Source organism: Pteropus alecto, unplaced genomic scaffold (assembly GCF_000325575.1).
Source record: "Pteropus alecto unplaced genomic scaffold, ASM32557v1 scaffold155, whole genome shotgun sequence".
Lineage (NCBI taxonomy): Eukaryota > Metazoa > Chordata > Mammalia > Chiroptera > Pteropodidae > Pteropus > Pteropus alecto.
In genome coordinates this window covers 21,236,251-21,242,290 of record NW_006438113.1, presented here as the reverse complement: position 1 = coordinate 21,242,290, position 6,040 = coordinate 21,236,251, and the positions used below count along the sequence as shown (strand labels likewise).

The window sequence follows — 6,040 nt, the reverse complement described above, 5'->3', positions numbered from 1 at the left end:
AGAAAAAAAAAAGAAAGAAAGAAAGAAAGAAAGAAAGAAAGAAAGAAAGAAAGAAAGAAAGAAAGAGAGAGAGAGAGAGAGAGAGAGAGAGAGAGAAAGGAGGGAGAAAGAGAGAAATGGGTTGATTGATAGAGGAAAACTACTAGCATAACCAGCCTTTTGGATTAGGAATTCCCCTCGTCTCTTTCTGAGATTATTAAAAATTGCCTAAGTGAAAAAATAAATGTGCAATTTCTCCTCCAATATGCACACAACTTACTAATATATCAAGCAGTACATAGTATGACATATGATTAAATATACATGAGATCATCCTTAGCCTCAAAAAAGACCAAGTCTAACCTAAAAGATCTGGAATCTAGTCGGTGACGTAAATGAGAAGAGTTATGGGGTGGAAGATGTGACAGCTACCTCCAGGTAAGATGAGGCTATAATGAGGCCACCAATATTGACTACAAAATTATCTCCATGGCTATCATTCGAACAGCCAAAACAACTGTTTACACACTACTTTAGTTAAACCTTCTAAACTAGTCACTCTTTGAAAGCACTGCCACTTGTCTCATTAGGCATAAACCACCTGGGCAAATCTGGTCTGAAAAGGGAAGTCTGCAAAATGAAAGCAATTTAATTAGAGGGGGACAGAGCTGCACAGCTGCCTCATTTCTTTCTTTTCATTGACATCCTGCCCCTATAGCAACAGGACAGAAAGGAAATGGAAGGTGCTCGTCTTAGTGATCAACTGGCAAAGAAGGCTTTTCTACTAGGTTTTGCTTGGAAGTGCCTAAGTTTATAGCTATTCTCTTAAATCATAGCTCATTTTTTAATTTTGTTAAAATTAGAGTCATATCTAGAGAGAAGGTATAAAATAATAGATCTCAAGGTTGAATGACACTTTAAGATGCTAGAAGACTTTGCATGTTGCACTTGATATGTGGATGATCATGCCGGGTTTGACCACCACCAATAGCAAGCATGTGACTAAGCACAGAAACCCAAATTAAATTGGCTTAAGAAACCCCCTCCAAGGGTGTGGCAGGGAAGGGAGGAGATTGAGATTGATTTACTGGTTTCTGTAACTGGAAAGTCTGAATGATCCTAATTTCAGACACAGTTGAACCCAGACATGGTTCAAAAGATTGGAGGAACAATTTGGCTTCAGGTTTCAGGCTCAGTACCTTTAGGTTTACATCACCTTAATAGCTTAGCAGCTCCCCAAAGGCTGGGCAAAGTCTCATATTTGAGTGTCACTAGACTGGCTAAGATTTTACATTTCATCCTTAAATAACTACTGTAATCTAGGGGAAAAAATGCTCTGAATGGCCAGGTTTGGGGCCCATCTTGGAGGAGAGGAAGGGATTTCAGCCCCTTCTAGACTACACTGACTGAGAAATGGGTGGGGGTAGAGGTCTGACCATCAGATCCTACCACCTAAAGAAAGTAGAGTGGTTGCATGCAGGCCAAAAACAACCCACGGCCCAAAGTGATTTCTTCTTTCATCTTTGAGTAACAACCAGAAATCATATTGAATTATATGTTTCTGCCTGCAGTATACATCCCTTGGTCTTACAACTACTTGTAGGGTCATTCAAAGGAAGTATAATTAATTAGCCTGCAAAGTATTTTTAGACCACTATCATGCCTTCTATCTCATATCCAAGTAGAGGTCAAATATTTCCATTCCTTTAATGGTGTCTTATTGCCATAATTTCTAGCAGAATCATTTTCTCCATAATTTTCATAACTTGTTACTGAATGTAAGTTGTCGGTTCCTTTTAAAGCACATTAAACAAGAATTTATTATTAGAATGAGAAATAAGCTTAATGAAGAACATATGTCTAAACATAATCTTTCATGCTAAAAATGGATAAAGATGATGGTACCACACCCATATTAAGAATATTAACAAGGATGAGATCTGGAGGACAGAGTCAAGTCCTTGGGCTCTTTGCTGGCTTTTCTCACACTGTGCAATGCAGATGTTTAGTGTAGTAGTGTTAAAGGAGGTGACCTGCAGCCAGATGGCCAGTGACTGCCATTTACCAACTGTGTCCTCTGGGAAGAATTACTTAAGCTGTCTATGCTTCAGTTTTATCTTTTTAATGGAGCCAAGAAATTATCTCATAGAGTTTTTATGACATGTAAATGAGTTAATACTGGTAAAACTCTTAGTATAGTGCCTGGCACATAGTAGGAGCTCAAAATTGGTTGTTTTCACCACTATCGCCACAAGCATCACCACCATATCGCCTGACACTTATGGAAGCTAATGAATAGTACTCTACTGATATAATGAGGACTGGCTGACCTGGATCATACACAGCAATTACATAAGCCATACCAGACAGTTCCTTTTAATAATTATGTCAGAAGAAATGAAAGAACCAGTCCATTATATTTATATTAGGCAAACAGGCTTCAGTTTAGAGTCAACCCTTTTCTTTCTTACCTCCTATTTGGAAAGGAATGTTTCCAAGCACAGATGTTACTCTAAGAAAACCTGACACACACAAATCTGAGCTGATAAAACAAATACATTAGATGTTCACCAATGGATACAAGAAGAGCCCAGCCAGAGTTGCTTCACATCAGTGGTTCCTAACTAGAGGTGCATCCCAGAATCACCTGTGGAGTTTTAAAAAATATAGGTGCCCAGGAACCCAGTCCTGGAGATTCTGATTCTGTAGGCATCTTCTTTTCCAAAGAGACACTGATGATTCCAGCGTGTGGCCCCAGTTAAGAATTCTCACTAGGAATCAGTGGTTTTCAACTCTGGGTGCATCTAAAAATCCAATGCCCCGGCTCCACCCAGGCCCACTGAATCAGTAATTGAGCAGTTGTCTTCTTAAAAGTTCTCCAGGTATTCTCATGAGCAGTCAGGGCTGAGAGTCAATGTTTTAAATAAGATCTTCTGACAAATGGAAGACATTATTTATTTACATACAATTTTCAGAAGCATATCTACAGGTGGCTCGATTACAAGGTAAATCGAAGGTGAAAGAATAGGGAGCTCATGGATAAGCCAATATCATGGTTAAAAAAAGAGTCCACTCTTGATGACTGGGGGAGGAGAGGTGATTAAGTAGTTTACGAACTAATCCTGATTAAGGGCCAGCAGGGAATGGGGATGAGCTCTGGCCTCCACACCCACTTTCAACCAGCACAGGTTCTTAGGAGGATGGGGATGGCTGGCCTGTGTGAATTGTCCTGGGTCTCAACTATACTTTAATGGTGGTTAATGGGCAAGCCGATTAATCAGCAGCAGGATAACAAAGAGGCAGCTTTGTATGGATGAGATCTACTCTTGTTGAAAAAAAGCACACAGAGAGTTAATTTTTATTCATTTTCTGTCTTAACTTATCAAAGAAACTTTAACTAGGCAATGACAGGGCAGTTTTAAATCTGACATTAAGTCATGTGTCATTGCTTTAGGAATTCTAAATATTGAAGACTTCTTGCATGCTTTTAGACGAAATCAATTTTGTGGCAAAACTCCATTTTGAAATTTATAAATATAGATTTAGAGGCATTATAGACATAAGCTAATAATTTTTGTACTTAACTCCAATATAAGTGTGTAAATAAACTTCTAAAGTAAATGTTTCTCAGTAGTCTTATATGGTTAACTAGACTCTTCTCTCTGAAAGCCTCTCTTGAGGAATTTGCCTTTCCTCTCCTACAACAAATGAGACACTAGGGACCAAATAGGTTAATACACTGCTTTTAGAATTTGTTTTCCCCTATCCTCCGAGTTTTTATTTTAAAGGTGTTCATACAAATAAAGTTGAAAAAAAAAAAAAAACCCCAGTATAAATAATACCCACATACACCACCTAGATTCAACAATGAATATTTTGCCATAATTGCTCTCTCTCCCCCCTCAGCACATACACTTTATTTATTTATTTTTTGCTGATCCATTAGAAAGTAAATAGCTGACTTTATGACTACTTCATTCCTAAAAACTTCAGCATGTAAACCCCTGGAGTAGAGATATCCCCCTGTATAGTTTCAATACTGTTATCACTACTTAGAAAATTAACAACAGTTTCCTAAGAGTACAGCCAGTACATTTGAAAATGTCCTCAATTATCCCTATGCCTTTCATATTTTTTTCAAATTTCCGGTGAATTTATCATGAAGTTATGTCGCCAGGAGTAGGGTTATATATGCTCATGAAACATGTCATTCCATAAAGCATGCTTGTCAGACCATGGGATTCTCTGTGGGCACTGAAGAAACTTCTTGCTTCTGTAGTTATCGACTTAAGATTTCTTTGTAAAGGTTTCAAGATGTCTTAAGCTCTCTTTTCCTCTGTCATGTCTATAGAAGTGTTGTGACATCCACGGCGGTGCTTTTTGAAATTGAAGCAGCAATAAACTGAACAAAAGAACATCAGTTTTATCTCAGAATTTCTCTAGCCTTTATTTCTGTTCACAAATCCTCTGTTCTGAATAAATGCTGTCCCTCCATTCTACTTGAGTATGCAGATCTTGGTAGGAGTTAACAGGTAATGGTGTCTGTAGTGTTGTAGCATTGCAAACATTTATAGTTTAAAGAAAATGTGAAGAAATTGAGAGGTACTGTAACTATGGCAGTAATGATGGTGGTGATAGAGGTGGAAGTGATGATGGCAGTGATGGTGAGTCATGGTGGTGGCGTTTCCAAGTTCAGGTCCTCGCCCCAAAGTTAGTATATAATCAGAAATATAAACCATAATTAGCTTCAATCAATAATTTGCTATTTCATTATAGAGCGAGGCACATGTTCTACATAAGAGCAAAATGTCATGGATACCCAAGGAATCTCTTTTCACCTGCAATTTTATAAGTTTTGTGGGTTTTTTTAGGGCATAGAAAAAAAACGCATTTTTATACTCGTGTTATTGACATATCCACGATGTCTCATTTCAATTGGGAATATGAAGAGATCAGAATTATCTGTGTAGGATAATGACCACAGCCAATCGAGCAGAGAGTTCCTCAGAAAATCTTAACCAATACCTGGGCAACACCTTATTTCCAAGAGCTTAGCTTCAATATTTGAGACAAGTGATTTCTCTCATAACATCCACTTAAACCACGACATGCTATGGCACCTATAAGCATTCCACAAAGGTTGCTTTTGTCTGACCAAACACTGAATAGTCACTGCAGTCACCTCTATGAAGCCTGCTTGCTAAGAATGTTCTAGAGAATGTAAAGTAATAAAATATTTATCATAGGTCCTTGTGAAGTACAATGTATATCTGTATGTCTGGAAATCAGCATCTCCATATATGAGTCCCAAATATATGGACTATAAGCATTCCACAAAGGTTGCTTTTGTCTGACCAAACACTGAATAGTCACTGCAGTCACCTCTATGAAGCCTGCTTGCTAAGAATGTTCTAGAGAATGTAAAGTAATAAAATATTTATCATAGGTCCTTGTGAAGTACAATGTATATCTGTATGTCTGGAAATCAGCATCTCCATATATGAGTCCCAAAGGTCTGTCTGCTGCTTAATCTGTAACTTAGTGATAATACATGACTTATCACTTATTCATCTGCTCTTTCATTGTGCTATGAATAAATAACTCCAGCATGATCTCACCAATCACATTGTTGAACTATTATAAGTTTTATGTCCAAATAGTTTCATTCATCATCAACTCATGACTACAGATTCAAAACCAGGTATTGTGTGTATCTAGAATAAGACACCATCCTGAGCCCACATGCAGTAGGACAATGATGCTGGGAATTATTACATTAAACCACTATCTATTTGACCACAACTATTGGAAGAAAGAAATTGTACAAACGCCAAATGAACCTAGGATTGATTCTGGTAAAAATCAAAATATCATTACATCTTGAGAAGGCCCATTACGGGCAACTTTGAAAATAAGGGATCAAATACATGACCAATCTAATCTTTAACTATTTGCTAAAAACAATGGTAGCAAATTGCAACATGCATACATAGTTTGTTTAGTGTAATCAATAAACATGTGGATATCGGCAACTTTAGCCACCAATTATTAACTCTTTTTT

The 6,040-nt window shown here is 37.5% G+C and overlaps 1 protein-coding gene across 3 annotated transcripts in view; it reads right to left on the bottom strand.

Annotated features, from left to right (window-relative positions):
* The window catches only part of ANK3 (ankyrin 3), a 556,993-nt gene that overhangs the window by 70,445 nt on the left and 480,508 nt on the right, over positions 1-6,040 (bottom strand). The window lies entirely within an intron of this gene.